Source organism: Lissotriton vulgaris, unplaced genomic scaffold (genome assembly GCF_964263255.1).
Source record: "Lissotriton vulgaris unplaced genomic scaffold, aLisVul1.2 SCAFFOLD_2008, whole genome shotgun sequence".
Taxonomy (NCBI): Eukaryota; Metazoa; Chordata; class Amphibia; order Caudata; family Salamandridae; genus Lissotriton; species Lissotriton vulgaris.
Window position 1 is genome coordinate 80490 of NW_028247682.1, and position 16437 is coordinate 96926.

Here is a 16437-nt window from a genome sequence, read left to right on the forward strand (position 1 = left end):
GGGGGCTCATGTATACGTTGAAGAGGGTGGGACTGAGTGATGATCCTTGTGGTACGCCGCAGATGACTTCAGAGGCCTCGGACTTGAATGGAGGAAGGCGGACTCTCTGGGTTCTTCCGGTGAGGAACGAGGTGATCCATTCAAGTGCTTTTCCTTGGATTCCGATGTTATAGAGGCGTTGTAAAAGGGTGCTGTGGCAGACTGTGTCAAAGGCTGCGGAGAGGTCGAGGAGGATGAGGGCGACTGTGTCTCCATTGTCTTGTAGAGTTCGAATGTCGTCTGTTGCTGCGATGAGGGCGGTCTCAGTGCTGTGTTTTGCTCGGAAGCCAGATTGTGAGGGGTCGAGGGATTTGTTGGCTTCGAGGAAGGCGGCGAGCTGGTTGTTGACAGCTTTCTCGATGACTTTGGCCGGGAATGGGAGAAGCGAGATGGGGCGGTAATTTTTGAGTTTGGTGGGGTCCGCTGTTGGTTTTTTCAGAAGGGTTTCCAGTCTTCTGGGAAGGTGGCGGAGTTGAAGGAGCAGTTGATGACGTCTCTGAGGTGCGGTGCCATGACGGAGTCTGCTTTGTTGAAGATGTGGTGAGGGCATGGGTCTGTGGGGGATCCTGAGTGGATGGAATTCATCAGGCGGATGGTGTCCTCAGTGGAGATTGGGTTCCAGTCGTTGAGGGTGTTCACGGGGGGAAGATGATCAGCAAATGGTAGGGTGGGTTGGTTTCCGGGTTGGTTGTCAAAGCTGTTGTGGATGTCTGCAATCTTGTTGTGGAAAAATGATGCTAGGGAGTCGCAGAGGGTTTGAGAGGGGGTGATGTCGTTGGAGTTGGCCGAGGGATTGGAAAATTCCTTGACGATGTTGAAAAGTTCCTTGCTGTTGTGGGCGTTGTTGTCGAGTCGATCCTTGAGTGCTGTTTTCTTGGCTTTTCGGATCAGTTGGTGGTGAGTGCGGGTGGCGTTTTTGAAGGCGTCCTTGGTTCTAGTGGTTGGGTCTTTTTTCCAGGCCTTTTCAAGGGAGCGGCAGAGTTTCTTGGACTTCTTGAGATCATCGTTGAACCATGAGGCCTTCTGGCTGCCAGGTTTGCTTTGCAGTTTTTTCAGTGGTGCTAAGGTGTCGGCGGTGTTGGATAACCATAGGGTGAGGTTGGCGGCGGCTTTGTTAGCGTTAGAAGAGGGGGCTGGGGAGTTTCGAAGGAGCGATGCAGAGATTTGGTCCGTGGTGATTTTGTTCCAGTTTCTTTGCAGGGTAGGGTGGAGGTGGATGTTGGGTTTTGGTTTGTTATAGGTGAAGTGAACGCAGCTGTGGTCAGTCCAGAGGAGGTCCGTGGTGTGGCTGAAGGAGACATGATTGCTGGATGTGAAGATGGGGTCGAGTGTGTGACCTGCGATGTGGGTGGGGGAAGTGACTAGTTGTTGAAGTCCGAGGTTGGCGAGGTTGTCCACGAGGGTGGCGGTGTTGCGGTCGTTGATCTTTTCAAGGTGAAAGTTAAGGTCTCCCAGAAGGATGTATTCTTTGGAGGGGAGCGCGTGTGGAGTGATGAAGTCTGTGATGTCTTCACTGAATTTTGCGCGGGGTCCTGGTGGTCTGTAGAGGAGAGTGCCTCGGAGTGTGGTTTTGGGGTCGATGTGTATCTGGAAGTGAACGTGTTCGGAGTTGGCGAGGTTGGCGTCAGAGCTGGTTGAGATGCGGATTGATTTCTTATGGACGATAGCGATTCCTCCTCCTGTGTGGCTGGTACGGTCTTTGCGAGTGATCTTATAGTCTTCAGGGATGGCAATGGTGATGTCTGGTGCGGAGGAAGCGTTCATCCATGTTTCCGTGAGGAAGGCGATGTCCGGAGAAATGGTGTCTAGTAGATTCCATAGGTCAATGGCGTGCCTGTGGACCGATCGGGTGTTGAGAAGGATGCATTGTAAGTGGTTGGGGTCGGGAGTCTGATGTGTGGTCGTAGAGGAGATGTTGTCGGTGCCGCTGAATTTGCAGGAGTAGCATTAGAAAGGTCCATGGGTGCGTCCAGGAGCGGCTTGGACGCAGTTGGGGGCGCGACCGGGGTTAAGGGCTAGGAGGGAGGCGGCGTCGTAGGTAATGCGGGAGGGCTGGGCAGCGCGAGGGGCAGGGGGTCTGGCGCTGGGCGCGGTCCAGGCGCGGACGGGCGTAGACGGGCTTACCTTTGGCGCACCTTCGGCGCGGGTCGGGCGCGATCGCTGCGCGTGGACGCTGCGCGCAAAAACACCTGTCATATATGGTTGGAGGAAGGGGAGGGGCGAGGGCGTCTCAGCTGGGAGGCGGGGCGGGCCAAAGACGAGCACAACAATAAACAAAATGGAGGCGGAGGGGGAGCACTGCAAACGCGCAAACCGAGTGGAAATACACTTATGATATTCAAGCAAAATGCAGGCAAGCTCAGCGGCGACCAGGCAGGCAGCAGGCACAAACAGCAATGCAGCCGTGGGAGCAGAGCGGCACAGCACGCAGACAGGCTCGAGTCAGCCAAATAAACCAACAATTACAGTGCAAGTTAGCTCAATGGCGATCAGCAGGCACAGGCACTAAACACAGTTCCAATTAGTCAGAGCAAAGCGCCAAATACGATACCAGCGATCTTGGAGGGACACTGGGGAGCGACCACTCAGCTCTGGGGAGAGGAGCGAGTGAAGAATGAAGAATATCATAAAGGTTGTGTCTCACTGACAGGACAGTAACAGCTTCCAAAATTGACTTTTGATCATCTTCAGAGCTGCAAAAAACCCAAAAGGAGACATACAGCTAAGAAAGAGAGAGGGAGAGAGAGAGGGAGAAAGAGAGAAAAGAAAGAGCGAGAAAATGAGAGGGAAAGAGAAAGAAAGAAAGAAAGAAAGAAAGAAAGAAAGAAAGTAAGAAAGAAAGAAAGAAAAAAAGAAAGAAAGAAAGAAAGAAAGATAGAAAGAAAGAAAGAAAGTTATCCTGGCAGTGTTCCCATCCCTCCACTACTATCTTCAGTGGTGACCCAATGTAACCACTTAATGCACTTTATCAAGTTCTGTTTGTAAGGGATCAGGATTTAGGACAGAGAAACTGCTAAAAGTGTAGAATGAGACTCTTGTTGTAGCTCAGCAGGTTTGAGGTATCGATGCGAATGTGAAGTTTACATCTTCAGTTGGTTTAAACTGCCTTTCGTCATCGCTGGAGGAAGTGAAATGCTGGTATAAGGGTAGTTGGACACAATAATTTCTTACCTTGGTTTATAGTCAATTTGAAAGACTTAGGTTGATTCTTTGTATCCTATTATTTGCTAATACATTACATCCATTGGTTTCAGTAGTATACAGGTAGTGAGAGGTCGTCTAAATTAAATGTCTGCTCAACATGTCTGTCCCGCAATTCCAACAGTTTATAGATCACCAGACTGAAATACCTTAGCTGATGCATTGGTTTTTCCCTCTTTGAGGGTAATTTGTATGTACTGCTTGGCAGCAGTCCTACGGGAGGCCAGTCAAGTCACCCCTTACACACTCTAGCAAAGAAATACTGAATTAGCATTAACTTCTGGGTGACACTGAGAGCTACTTATGCTTTGCGACCCAGCCAGACAGTCTATCAGTGGTGACTGGTAGAGACGGCTGATAATGGATGGGTGCACACAGCAACCCTCACATGACTGACTGGGCAGAGCCAGAATCTAACGGTAGGCACACGTGATTGAATATACACTGCATTTCACTAACTTCATGAACCATTACCCAAAAAAATTCATATGTGTACCTTTAACACCTATTGTAAACCATGTTTGGTTTGATATGGCTTCACTTAACATATGGTTATCTTCTGCCTGGCATTTTTACATCTACCTGTGTTCTTATAACCTACTCGTTTATGTTTATGTTTATGGGATTTATAAAGCGCGCAACCACCCTTGGGCATCTCAGCGCTACAAGATAAGGAGAAAGACAGCCAGCACTTAGTCAAGCGGGAAAAGCCAGGTCTTGAGCCTTTTTTTGAAAGAGATTTCATTTTCAATGAGATGAACCTCTGGGTCTAAGCTGTTCCACAGCCTCGAAACAAGACGACTGAAGGATCTTTCACCCCATCTAGCCTTTTTAACTGTGTCTATTTTCATCAGAAATTTTGAGCTAGATCTGAGGTGCCGATCTGGTAGGTAGGGCGTAATTAATTTTTGGATAAGAACAGGACCTTTCCCCTGCATGGCCCTATGGGCCATACTCAGAGACTTGAATTTAATTCTGGCCTGTATCGGAAGCCAATGCAATTTCCGCAGTCCTAACCTGGCTGATTGGCGTCTGGGAATGCTCAGCAACATTCGAGCAGCGACATTCTGAACCACTTGTAGTCTTTTTACCACATATTTGGGTGATCCCAGAAAGAGGGAGCTGCCATAGTCCTACTCGTGATGTAACTAAGGCCCGAACTATGGTTCTCCTTGGGTCCTCTGGGAGCAAAGACATGATTTTTCTGATCATACGTATGATTCCAAAGCAAATCCTGGCCAGTTTATTGGCCTGGGTCTCCATTGTCAGGTTCTGGTCCAACCATACGCCTAGATCTTTAATGGCAGCCTTGGGGGAAGGTGACGGCCCCCTGCTTGGTGGCCAGAATATTTCCAATTTCAGATTAGCATTATTGCCCAGAATCATTAGTTCTGTTTTATCTCTGTTTAACTTGAGCTTGCAGTTTGCCATCCATGATCCGATTTTTTTAAGGCAGGGGACAAGTTGAAGGTGATTCCAGTTCAGCGGGTCCGAGATTGAAAACACCAGTTGCGTGTCATCGGCATATGACACGATGGAGATGTCGAATTCCTGTAATAACCGAGCCAGAGGGCTGAGGTAGACGTTAAATAATGTCGGGCTCAGGGAGGAGCCCTGTGGTTCTCCCCAGGGGGCTTCAAGGGGGTCTGACTGGAAACCTGCCTCCACACATTGGAAATGCCTATCGCTCAAAAATGATGCTACCCATTTCTTTGCCATTCCCACTATTCCTACACTTTCCAGCCTCTGAATCAGCACTGTGTGGTCTACCGTATCAAAAGTGGCACTTAAATCCAAGAGTACCACAGCTGTTGTTTTACCTTGGTCCAATATAGACTTCAGTTTTTCGGTGCCGACTAACAGCACCGATTCAGTGCTGTGTTTGGGTCTGAACCCCATCTGGGACTGGTGGATGACACTGTTGTTTTCAAGAAAGGATGAAATTGCAGTGTTAACCTGCTTTTCTGCGATTTTTCCCACTATCGGCAATAACGATATTGGCCGATAGTTAGATAGATCGGCTGGGTCCAAATCTGTTTTTTTCAACAGGGGCTTCACGGATGCATGTTTCCAACCTCTTGGAACTACACCTTTTTCAAGGGAGAGATTTGTTACATTGCATAGTTGGATAAGCATTGGGCTTCCTCCTTGTGCAAGAATATGCGGGGGGACTGGACCCCTTGGTGAGCCTGATTTTATTTCTTGAAGTAAACACAAGATGAGATCTATATTGACTGGTGGAATGGATCTGAGAACAGGGCAGGTCAGTTGTTCTGGTTCCCTTTGTTCACATTGTAATTTTTTTTTGCTCTTGGTGTTACCATTGAGCTGTGGATGAGGAAGTTATAGATATTTTTCTACTTTACTTTTAAAAAACATGGCCAATCCTTCGCACCTTTCTTTGGAGTAGTGCAGACCTCTGTTACCGGTATGAGCCCCTTAACAATTTTAAAATGCTCCTTAGAAGAATTAGAGGCCTTGGTTATTTTTTCTTCAAAGAAAGCCGCCTGTGCTACCCTACTGCTCTTGTGGTAGAGCTGTATTGCCACTTTATAGGTTCTCTTTAATTCTGGGTGATATGACTTCCTCCAGTCTCTTTCCAGTCTTTTACAGATTTTTTTTGAGCGACCAGTGCGGGTGAGAACCACGATGAACTGTTCAAGTTTTTTTTTTATATGGGGACTGGTTTCCTGAAATTCTTGCCTATGGAGATGTTTACCCATGCCTGCCAATTCTTATAGGCAACTTCTGGATCTTGAGTGTCCGGAGGCACAGAGGACTCCAAATCTATATCCCAGGTTTCCGGCAAAATTCTGGGCAATTTTCCTCCTACTATTGTATGTTCTTTCTTTTGTTCTTCTCCCCGGCTCATTCGGAGGTGCATTAGGATGAGGGCATGATCTGTCCATGGCATCCATATGGGATCTAATCGTTTGAGAAAATGGGGTCCAAAAGATAACCTTTCTCATGGGCGGCCTATCGTACCCTTTGTTCTAATTGTAGGGCCTCCATGTCCGCTAGGCCTCTCTTAGTGGTTGGGACGTCATCTAAATGTATATTAAAATATCCTAGCATTGTGGTGGCACTTTTCACAACAAGCATGCTTGCTGCTAATTCCAGGATTGTATCCAGAAACTGGCCACAGGGTTCTGGGGATCTGTAGATTAGTCCTCCTGCAAAGGAGCTTGAAGCTGAGATGGATATTCGGAAGCTAAGGGCCTCTAATTTTGCAATATTCTCTGGGCCTATTATGCATCCGAACAGTGCCTTCTAGATGATGGCGAAACCTCCCCCCACAGCTCCTACCCTGTCCAAGCAGGAAATTTCATATCCCGGGGGTAGAGCCTCTACTATTTCTGGTGCTGAGCTTTCCCTAAAGCCAGCTCTCGGTAAGAAACAACATATTCAGGTCTTCGTTTTCTATTAAAAATTTAATTTCCACCATGTGCTACAGTTAATTAGCCCCATTTTCATGACTTCACTTTGAGGCAATTGTGGGCTTGAGTCCTGACCGTGGTGTGCACATGCTGTTCCCACATATCCACAGGCCGTACACTGCAGTGATAGGTCTGGGTTCAAAGTGTGTTTGCATGGTGGTAGAACTGCTGTATTTAAGGTTAAGAGCTCCCCCTAGTATAAGTGTTTAAGTTACCTGCATATGAGATGACCTGAGAAGAGGTCCCGGCCCCTGGTCCCGGCTGGGCATGGACGGGCGCAGACCACTTCAAGATGGCCATTATTACTGGCAACCCGGAAGCCAAGAGATTAAGGAGTGAACCTCCCTCCACATCAATCAGCTCTAAGAGCTGTGGTGGACCGGGGAGTCACTTGCGAGTAAATTCAGCCCCAAAACGATTTGTCAGGTACCAAAACACTGGAGTGGTAATAAATGTAACACAGTAAAACTATTTTAAAAAGCGTACTCGCGCTGTGCAAAAACACTAGCAGCTAAATGTAGGTCTTAATAACAGCTTAAAAACACTCTCAACTGGTTTGGCACTGGCTCTGGCCAGCGAGTAATGAAGTCTAGCCGCTTTTACCTCGTTGGAGTCCATGTTATGCAAAACAAATATATTCATTTACAATGCATACAAGGGCCTCATTATGAAGTCTCCAGACTCTGGTGCAGGGATGCTGGAGATTCTAGGAGTACTCGTCCTACAGCTAAATGTGGGGATTACAAGTTATTTCCCCCAGAGCGGGTAACAACACTTGAACCTGTTTTGTTGTAAGGATTTGTATCACCTGAAGGGTATCCAGGCGCTGAACCTGTGAAAAATCCAGTCCAAATAAAAAAAATTGATTGACGACCAGCAACATGGGCGGTGAGAAGAACAGGCAAAAGCACCCTGCTAGCATTACTCCAATGTAAGTTTTACTGAGGCTTTATTTATTGTTCTTCCTAAACCAGACAAAGACCCCACTATTGTTTCTAATTATCGTCCTATTTCTTTAATAAATCAAGATTGTAAATAATGTGCTAAAATATTGTCCACACGATTATCCCCTGTATTAGATTCTATCATACATCTGGATCAATTTGGGTTTACGAAAAATAGATATTCAGCTAATAATACCAGAACTTTGTTACATGTCATTGAACAAAGCCATACTTTGATTAATCCTTTAGGTGTTATGGCTTTAGATGCTGAAAAAGCTTTTGATAAACTTTATTGGCAATTTTTATTTCATAATTTATCGTCTTTTAATTTTGGGGATACTTTTATCAGCATGATTTCAGCTTTATATTTTGCTCCTACTGCTCACTTATTTATTAATGGACACATTTCAAATCAATTCTCCTTTTTTAGAGGTACACGTCAGGGATGTCCCCTTTCCCCACTATTGTTTTTAATTGTTATTGAACCATTTCTTACCTCTATAAGAAAATGTGATGCTATTAAAGGAACCAATGAAAAGGATGTTATTATTAAGACCCTAGCGTATGCTGATGATGTACTTTTATTTATCTGTGACCCTTCATCCTTATTTCCATCAGTGAAGTAGTGTGGCTCACTGGTTAGAGGCGGCAGACCCGAGAGCAGAGGACGGCCCGGGACCAGGGTTCGATTCCCGGCACGGCAGGTTTCTGGACCAGGGTCAGTGGACTCGATAATTCTCTCGCCTCGGTGCCCACTCTGATCAGCGATCACACTCGGCAACTCTGGGCATTAGCTTGCCTCATCTTCACTAACGGCCCCACCAGACCGCCGGGGATGCCTGGCCTCACCCTGGAGATACCCATTAAGGGACCATCTCTCAGGGAAGCCAGGAAGGGTTTCGCAGTGGTCGAAGCGCCTTGGGACCCTACGGGTAAATAGTGCGCTATATAAATGCCTATACATTTACATTTACATAGAAATAATAACAAAAAACTCTGTGGTGTCCGGATACAAATTAAATACTAACAAAACTGAATTTTTTCTTTTAAATGCCTATTGTACTCCTGATATGATTCCCATGAATGAAATTATTTGGCAAAAGAATACATTTAAGTATCTGGGTATTTTATTCTCTTTTTCTATAAAATCTACATTAACTTTAAAAAGTAATTTTGTTTTAAATTTTATTAAAGACAAAAGCTAAACTTCTTCAAACTGATACTTGTTGGCATTGTAATTCACACCCTGGCTCACTACAACATATGCTTTTTACTTGCTCTTTACTCTATACATTTTGGACTGAAGTTTGGGATATTATTAAAAAGATTCTGAATATTCATGAAGACATATCATATAAAATGTTAATATGCAAATCAGTTACGTTATCAAAGGATTTAAATGATCTTGAATGTAAACCATTTAATTTCTGAACCACATCGCTGCTGTGGTTATTTTTCCCCTGTGCTGGAAATTGCTGTTTGGCTTTATTCATGACGAGCTCAGCTCGTCATCAGCACAGCTCAACTGTGCCTCATGACGAGCTGAGCTCGTCATGAGCATGGAAGGGGTTAATCTCAGCTGTGATAAAATCCATTACCTTATTTTGGAAAGATATTTCAAAGTTATCAGTTCATGCCTGGTGGCAGTGTAGATGGCTTCTACCTCTGCTGGCCCAGCCACCTCATTGCATGCGGCGGATAGACTTAGTGTCTGCTCATCAAGAATACCATCCAGTGCGACCAGTCTAGGTTCATCCAGGCAGAATCTAGGCCACTTAAGAAACCTATTACAGTTTGATGGTAATATTTGCTTGGTTATTAGCCCTCCCCTATTTGATGGTATACGCTCCCTTTTATGCCATGGATCTAGCAATATAAGGGACAGGGGGTTGTGATCACTCTCCACCGATGGTATGATGACCCTATCCACCACTGACTTCCAGGCCCTCTTGTCTATCATTATGTAGTTAATCCTATTCTCACACAATACTCTATTATAGGTATTTGCTCGCTGAGCATCGGAGGTAGTACGGCCGTTGACAGCTCTTAACCCTGTTTCAATCATTAGAGCATTCAACTGAATGACTACAGGAGACCATTTCCTCACAAGCTTAAGAGTAAGAGACGGGACGCCCCATTGTGCGTCATCCTCATACATTCCAAGAATATCATCCACTGCCAAAGGTTCAAACGAGCAGTTGAGGTCCCCAGCCACCAGTACTAAGGAGTCAGGAGCACACAGCCTCAACAAGTCAGTTAAAATATCAATGGTAGTCGATGTTGCCCCCCCCTGCGTGCCCCTAGCATATACATTTAAAAATTCCCAATCAGGGGCACCTTTTATACCCTCAATATGGAGTCTCATAATATCCAAACCAGTGGAGGCGTGATGAGTGATCTTGAGATTAAGGTCAACCCTTACCCATACCATAAGCCCACCAGAGGGACGGCCACGTCCAACCGAAGTAGCAGGTACATGGAAACAAGAAAATCCCTGTTTATACAGGGGTTCTAGACTCCATGTCTCCTGGAACATACAAATGTCATACCCATCGATAAAGCTGTTCGAATCTGAAAGCAGAAGCTTGTTTCGCAGACCCTCCACATTCCACAAAAAATTTTAAGGCTGCCAACCTGAACCTTACTGGGGACCAGGACACTTGCGGTTTCTATTGAGGCCTAGTTGGTGTCGGTATTGCTAATATTCCCGAAGTCCAAGATTATATCAGTAGGCTTTAAACCCCCTGATTGTTGCAATACAGGTGGGTCCAAGGAACAACCACCCCAAGGGGAAGAGGGAATGCTTGGTTCTCTTGCTACTTCGCTAAGTCAATCAACAGCCTCCAGGCAGACATAAAGGTTATGGTGAAAGAAGCTATCAATGTTAAAAGGGGTCCTAGGCCATTCTCCCTGGGCTGGGCCCCTTCCGCGACGGGGAACCATTGACCATCCATTGGGTTGAGGGGCAAAGTGACCGGGGGGATAAAAGTAAGTCAGTAAGAGGGGACGTACAGTCGTACCTGTACTAGGATATCTCCAATTACAGATATGATCAACAATTCTAGGATGGTTAAAGTTAATCAAAATACAATCACCCCTTATGTTTTTAGGCAGGTGTCCCAACCATGGTGTCCTTCGAATCATAAGTATTTTACCAACTAAATGCGGGGGCAAAGGTCTATTCGTGTTTAGCCAGTGTACGACTCTATTCCATAATTTTGTAGGGCTTTCCCTCTCATTTCTGCCCAGTTCTGAAGCCCCTGCTAGGACTACCACAAATGGGCGAACCTCTGGGGTAGGTTTAAGGCTCTTTTACCAGTGTTAGGATGTGTATTCGGTGCCCCCCGCCATACATATCTTGCTCTGAGGTGTTCTTGTGTTGACATAAATTATTTACATTGGGACATGCTAATTCTTTATCAGTAGGAATTACTACAGAAACAGGTAAAAGAGGCTGGGCTGTATTTACGCTTACTAGCTCTTTATTGGTAGCAGGAACAGGAACCTTTCCCTTGCGGGCTTTAGACAACTTAGGAGCCGAGGGCGAAATTAATCTTAGAGTTAGTTCCGTGAGGCCCTTATCATCACGTTCAATCCTCTTTAAGTGGACCTCAATCTTGCTCAACCTTTCTTCCAAAGGGGCTAAAAGGAGTTTGATAGTGTCATAGATAACATTAGACTCAACCTCCGCCCCCCCCTGCCGTGTTCCTTGACTTGGTGACCCATCTATAACCTGGGTCACCCTGCTAGGCAGGGAAAAGTCTGTCAAACCATGAGGAGGGTTTACAACTGGTTGTTCCACAATGGGTGGGTTTACTTTCCTGGCTTTACGACCTTTATTTTTTCTCCCGCCATTATTATTTGCTGTATGTTGTGGATTTTTTGGAATAGCCCCCGGGTCTTTCCCGCACTGGTGCCTGGTATTGTACACCTTTGCTACACTAGTCTTGGTTGGGAACATTTGGGGGGATAGCAACAGTGATTCTGAGGCTGTGGACTGACTACTAAGAGTAGTCTGTGACAGATTACAAACGGGAAGCTGTGAGTTCGGGAGTTCTAAGATGGGGGAAGCGCTTAAGCCACTATTGGTATTCAAATTATCAGGAGTCTGAGCGTTCGCAATTAGTCCCATAGAAGATCTTCTTGCGATAGCCAGTTCATGTGAGACGCGTCGCTCCATTATGGTAATCCCCTCATCTACAACATTGTTCATCTTAGTTATGAATTGGTCCATAGCTCCGGTAAATGTAGCAGCACCAGCTCTCCCCTTTGCCTCTTTGGGAGGCATAGCAAATCTCCAGGTTAAATGTACATATATATTTAAACAATGTACTCACACAGATAAACTTGGAAGTGGATGAAAGGGGGGTGGCCCGGCCCGGCCTCTCAGGTCTTGAACGGGCTTAAACGGGCCCGCCCTTTGCCCTGGCTACGCCCGGCGCCGCCCGCGCGCGTCCCGTGAAGCGGGAGATGAGCGGGATTTAAAGCCCCTCCAGGCGCGCGGGATGACAGTGGCGGCTTGACGCTGGTGAGTCTGGGCTTTGTAGTCCTCACTTTCCTCTCGGCGGCCGCAGGGCTGTGAGCTGCGGCAGCGGGAAGGCTGCTGCGGGTCAGTAGGGAGCCACGGGGCACCAAACAGGTAAAGAAATCAATGCAATGCCCCCAGAAGTGTAGAGGCTACACAGTGCTCTGCCGGAGATGAGCGCAATTTAAAGCGCCTCCAGGCGCGCGGGATGACAGTGGCTGCTTGACGCTGGTGAGTCTGGGCTTTGTAGTCCTCACTTTCCTCTCGGCGGCCACAGGGCTGTGAGCTGCGGCGGCGGGAAGGCTGCTGCGGGTCAGTGGGGATTTTGCAAAAACAACAGGTGATGGACCGAATGAGGATCAATGTCACACATTCAACCCAGTCAAAAGATCTGGGTCCTAATCCATCGTTTTTTTGCACTCCACACCACCCTGGGTTAGACAATGGCGATATGCAAATCAGCTCTGACCCTGTGCCCCATGGGAACAGTCCAGTCCGAACTACAAAAGCCATGTCCTTCCCAGAACGGAATCAAGCATCCGAGGACCGGACCGGTTTCGAGGTAACACCTCTCATCAGCCCGGCTAGCTTGACTCCAGTGGTGTGGAGTGCCTGGGACCCACGTCTGGGCATCCCCAGTACACTTATAGCGAGTTTGCAAAAACAACAGGTGATGGACCGAATGAGGATCAATGTCACACATTCAACCCAGTCAAAAGATCTGGGTCCTAATCCATCGTTTTTTTGCACTCCACACCACCCTGGGTTAGACAATGGCGATATGCAAATCAGCTCTGACCCTGTGCCCCATGGGAACAGTCCAGTCCGAACTACAAAAGCCATGTCCTTCCCAGAACGGAATCAAGCATCCGAGGACCGGACCGGTTTCGAGGTAACACCTCTCATCAGCCCGGCTAGCTTGACTCCAGTGGTGTGGAGTCCCTGGGACCCACGTCTGGGCATCCCCAGTACACTTATAGCGAGTTTGCAAAAACAACAGGTGATGGACCGAATGAGGATCAATGTCACACATTCAACCCAGTCAAAAGATCTGGGTCCTAATCCATCGTTTTTTTGCACTCCACACCACCCTGGGTTAGACAATGGCGATATGCAAATCAGCTCTGACCCTGTGCCCCATGGGAACAGTCCAGTCCGAACTACAAAAGCCATGTCCTTCCCAGAACGGAATCAAGCATCCGAGGACCGGACCGGTTTCGAGGTAACACCTCTCATCAGCCCGGCTAGCTTGACTCCAGTGGTGTGGAGTGCCTGGGACCCACGTCTGGGCATCCCCAGTACACTTATAGCGAGTTTGCAAAAACAACAGGTGATGGACCGAATGAGGATCAATGTCACACATTCAACCCAGTCAAAAGATCTGGGTCCTAATCCATCGTTTTTTTGCACTCCACACCACCCTGGGTTAGACAATGGCGATATGCAAATCAGCTCTGACCCTGTGCCCCATGGGAACAGTCCAGTCCGAACTACAAAAGCCATGTCCTTCCCAGAACGGAATCAAGCATCCGAGGACCGGACCGGTTTCGAGGTAACACCTCTCATCAGCCCGGCTAGCTTGACTCCAGTGGTGTGGAGTGCCTGGGACCCACGTCTGGGCATCCCCAGTACACTTATAGCGAGTTTGCAAAAACAACAGGTGATGGACCGAATGAGGATCAATGTCACACATTCAACCCAGTCAAAAGATCTGGGTCCTAATCCATCGTTTTTTTGCACTCCACACCACCCTGGGTTAGACAATGGCGATATGCAAATCAGCTCTGACCCTGTGCCCCATGGGAACAGTCCAGTCCGAACTACAAAAGCCATGTCCTTCCCAGAACGGAATCAAGCATCCGAGGACCGGACCGGTTTCGAGGTAACACCTCTCATCAGCCCGGCTAGCTTGACTCCAGTGGTGTGGAGTGCCTGGGACCCACGTCTGGGCATCCCCAGTACACTTATAGCGAGTTTGCAAAAACAACAGGTGATGGACCGAATGAGGATCAATGTCACACATTCAACCCAGTCAAAAGATCTGGGTCCTAATCCATCGTTTTTTTGCACTCTACACCACCCTGGGTTAGACAATGGCGATATGCAAATCAGCTCTGACCCTGTGCCCCATGGGAACAGTCCAGTCCGAACTACAAAAGCCATGTCCTTCCCAGAACGGAATCAAGCATCCGAGGACCGGACCGGTTTCGAGGTAACACCTCTCATCAGCCCGGCTAGCTTGACTCCAGTGGTGTGGAGTGCCTGGGACCCACGTCTGGGCATCCCCAGTACACTTATAGCGAGTTTGCAAAAACAACAGGTGATGGACCGAATGAGGATCAATGTCACACATTCAACCCAGTCAAAAGATCTGGGTCCTAATCCATCGTTTTTTTGCACTCCACACCACCCTGGGTTAGACAATGGCGATATGCAAATCAGCTCTGACCCTGTGCCCCATGGGAACAGTCCAGTCCGAACTACAAAAGCCATGTCCTTCCCAGAACGGAATCAAGCATCCGAGGACCGGACCGGTTTCGAGGTAACACCTCTCATCAGCCCGGCTAGCTTGACTCCAGTGGTGTGGAGTGCCTGGGACCCACGTCTGGGCATCCCCAGTACACTTATAGCGAGTTTGCAAAAACAACAGGTGATGGACCGAATGAGGATCAATGTCACACATTCAACCCAGTCAAAAGATCTGGGTCCTAATCCATCGTTTTTTTGCACTCCACACCACCCTGGGTTAGACAATGGCGATATGCAAATCAGCTCTGACCCTGTGCCCCATGGGAACAGTCCAGTCCGAACTACAAAAGCCATGTCCTTCCCAGAACGGAATCAAGCATCCGAGGACCGGACCGGTTTCGAGGTAACACCTCTCATCAGCCCGGCTAGCTTGACTCCAGTGGTGTGGAGTGCCTGGGACCCACGTCTGGGCATCCCCAGTACACTTATAGCGAGTTTGCAAAAACAACAGGTGATGGACCGAATGAGGATCAATGTCACACATTCAACCCAGTCAAAAGATCTGGGTCCTAATCCATCGTTTTTTTGCACTCCACACCACCCTGGGTTAGACAATGGCGATATGCAAATCAGCTCTGACCCTGTGCCCCATGGGAACAGTCCAGTCCGAACTACAAAAGCCATGTCCTTCCCAGAACGGAATCAAGCATCCGAGGACCGGACCGGTTTCGAGGTAACACCTCTCATCAGCCCGGCTAGCTTGACTCCAGTGGTGTGGAGTCCCTGGGACCCACGTCTGGGCATCCCCAGTACACTTATAGCGAGTTTGCAAAAACAACAGGTGATGGACCGAATGAGGATCAATGTCACACATTCAACCCAGTCAAAAGATCTGGGTCCTAATCCATCGTTTTTTTGCACTCCACACCACCCTGGGTTAGACAATGGCGATATGCAAATCAGCTCTGACCCTGTGCCCCATGGGAACAGTCCAGTCCGAACTACAAAAGCCATGTCCTTCCCAGAACGGAATCAAGCATCCGAGGACCGGACCGGTTTCGAGGTAACACCTCTCATCAGCCCGGCTAGCTTGACTCCAGTGGTGTGGAGTGCCTGGGACCCACGTCTGGGCATCCCCAGTACACTTATAGCGAGTTTGCAAAAACAACAGGTGATGGACCGAATGAGGATCAATGTCACACATTCAACCCAGTCAAAAGATCTGGGTCCTAATCCATCGTTTTTTTGCACTCCACACCACCCTGGGTTAGACAATGGCGATATGCAAATCAGCTCTGACCCTGTGCCCCATGGGAACAGTCCAGTCCGAACTACAAAAGCCATGTCCTTCCCAGAACGGAATCAAGCATCCGAGGACCGGACCGGTTTCGAGGTAACACCTCTCATCAGCCCGGCTAGCTTGACTCCAGTGGTGTGGAGTGCCTGGGACCCACGTCTGGGCATCCCCAGTACACTTATAGCGAGTTTGCAAAAACAACAGGTGATGGACCGAATGAGGATCAATGTCACACATTCAACCCAGTCAAAAGATCTGGGTCCTAATCCATCGTTTTTTTGCACTCCACACCACCCTGGGTTAGACAATGGCGATATGCAAATCAGCTCTGACCCTGTGCCCCATGGGAACAGTCCAGTCCGAACTACAAAAGCCATGTCCTTCCCAGAACGGAATCAAGCATCCGAGGACCGGACCGGTTTCGAGGTAACACCTCTCATCAGCCCGGCTAGCTTGACTCCAGTGGTGTGGAGTGCCTGGGACCCACGTCTGGGCATCCCCAGTACACTTATAGCGAGTTTGCAA